Genomic DNA, 2,670 nt, shown 5'->3' with positions numbered 1-2,670 from the left:
CCTTTAGGTGTTGATAAGTTTTTTTACGACGTACCCTACAGTCGGTATTTTGAGGCATTGACACCGCTAATTTTTCGGAAGTATTTTATATGACTAAACATTTATTACCCATGTTATAGATGTTAATATGTTCTTGGTGTTATCATTTTTCTTGGGGTGTAGTCTTAGATCGCCTCCTCGTGGTGCACCCTGGGTAACGCCAAATGATCTATTCCCCCCTGGATGCTGTCCTCTTCAGGGGCTCCAGCATCATCTGGTAACGACCGTTTTTGTCCTCGGACCACGTTTCTTCAGATCCTCTTTTTTGTATTTGATCGCTTTGGGCTGGTGGTCACAGGTTTCTGGACCTAGCTGTCTTCTGACACGGTAGCACCGGGGTGAAACTCGCGTGTGAACGGCTCCAGGCTAAGTCTGTGGCTGCCTCCGTCCCGTTAAAACCCTGGCAGGCCTCAAGGTACGTTCTGCATCCGTCACCATTAAGTTGGTCGTGTAGGTTCGATTGTAGCTTAGCTCCCGATTAGTTCTGGTCTGGCTCTGAGCACTTGCTCCCATAAGGACCTGTGCCAACCCTCGCATGGCCTCCCTGCATTTGCATAGATAACCATGGGACTTCTTTTTATCAGGAACTACACTTACGGGTGTCAAATAGCGGCTTTGAGTGGGGACCCTTTTAGAATGAACAAATCAAACAAAAATTTTAATAAACCTCTTAAAACTCCTAACCCTTCAGGGGGGCGTTCAAGCCTTATAAGGAAAGCGCCTATTAACAACCAACCGTCTAGAGCTTCTGCTCAGGCGGTTCGTACGAGTAATGCTCCGTCATTGAACACCTTGGCAACTGTGCCAGGTGGTAATGCTGCCTCCTGCTCTTCTGCTAGTGCTGCGGTCAAAGCTAATACGCCAACCGAACCATCTGCAATTAGTACCAACTCAACTTCTGGTACACGCTCCCACCCTCACCCCTCGACAAGGGCGTATAGGGCGCGAAGGTCAGCATACCGCATCCTCTCTAGGCTCAATGCCGCGGATCCTTCCTCGCTCTCAGAGAGCGATAAGGCATCACTAAAGTGGGCAAGGAAAAATGTCAATCTCCGGCCCTCCGACATCGCTTCTACCTCTGCACCTGCTCAGAAACGACAAAGGTCGATTGAGCAGGCTGGGAAATCAATTTCGACTAGCGCTCCTAAGCGCCCCAAATTTGGTCCTCCGAGACCCCCATCGCTGTCTAAACCTCTCAGCGAAATAGTTAAAGAGAGCCTGACCTGGGCCATCATCGATGCTGGCAACAGTGATGGCACCATCTCTCCAGCAAACTGGAAGAAAGTCGAACGGGCTCTCCTCAAAATATATATGGAAATCATTGCCCTCAACCCTGGGCCATCTCCCAGCTGTAAAGACGCTGGATGGTACCAGGGTCATATTAAAATTATTGCCTGCTCAGACCAGCGCTCCGCGGATCTTTATAAGCAGGCGATCGAAAAGGTTGGGGAACTCTGACCCGGCGCACAGCTCAGAGCTGTTTCGGTGGAAAATATTCCACAACGCCCCCGCTCCAAAGTGTGGCTTCCTTTCGGAGCTTACTTCCCCTGAGGAAATTCTTTCCCTTTTAAGGGCCAGTAACACTGACCTCCCCACGCATAACTGGAAAGTTGCGAAGGTCAGTGACCCCAAGGGCGACTTTGTCGAAGCCGTCGTGGTTCTCAACGAAGAATCTTTGGCACCCCTTCAAGCCCGAAATGGGGTGATTCACTATGGCTTCGGTTCGGTCACTCTACGTGTTTACAAAAGTGACTCTCAAGCCGCTAAGCAACAACCTTCTGGGGGGGCACCTTCGGAAACGATCTCCGATGACGGAATCGGTTCCATCTCAGTTCCAATCAACCCCGATGTAGGGACTTCCGATTTAATCGGCACTCCTTCCTCCGAAGACGGAGGTAGCGAAATCTCGTCTTCCGAACTGGTCGGCGAGTTCTTTACAGGTATGGCGCTTTCCCGGGAGACCTCACCGATGTCGGATGAGGATGAACTGGACAGTACCATAGTTGAAAAACAACTAAGCTGTTGAAGGTCGTCCAAATTAACCTCCAACACTCCAAAACTGCTTCGGCAGCCCTTACCCTCCGCCTAGCTGAAAAAGGAGAGGACATAATGCTGATCCAAGAACCTTGGATTGTAAACAATCAGGTTTGTGGACTGAATACAAACGGCTATCGGTTAGTATTCACAGAAGGTCAAGGTAAACCAAGATCTTGCATTCTAGTAAAAAATAACATTAATGCCTTTTTACTCCCAAGGTTCAGTGACAATGACAATGTAGCCATGGCTATCGAATACGACTCCAAGGCCCTTTGGATTGTCTCAGCATATATGGCACACGATCACGGTGCCACTCCGCCACAGGACTCCCTCAAGCTTCTGGTGTCAGAGGCAAATAACAGGAGGATCCCGGTGATCATAGGAGCTGACGCCAACGCACATCATGAGATGTGGGGTAGCACAGATACAAACGCGAGAGGTGAGTGTCTATTTGATTTCATTCTTGCAGGAAACTTGGTGATCGCTAACATAGGTAGGGAGCCAACCTTCATGAACTCAATTAGAAGGGAAGTTCTTGATATCACCATGATTAGCGAGCACTTCTCTTACTTTATTACTAAGTGGTCTGTATCG

This window comes from Teleopsis dalmanni, chromosome 1, assembly GCF_002237135.1.
Source record: "Teleopsis dalmanni isolate 2A chromosome 1, ASM223713v2, whole genome shotgun sequence".
NCBI classification, from domain to species: Eukaryota; Metazoa; Arthropoda; class Insecta; order Diptera; family Diopsidae; genus Teleopsis; species Teleopsis dalmanni.
This window is presented reverse-complemented; position numbering follows the sequence as displayed.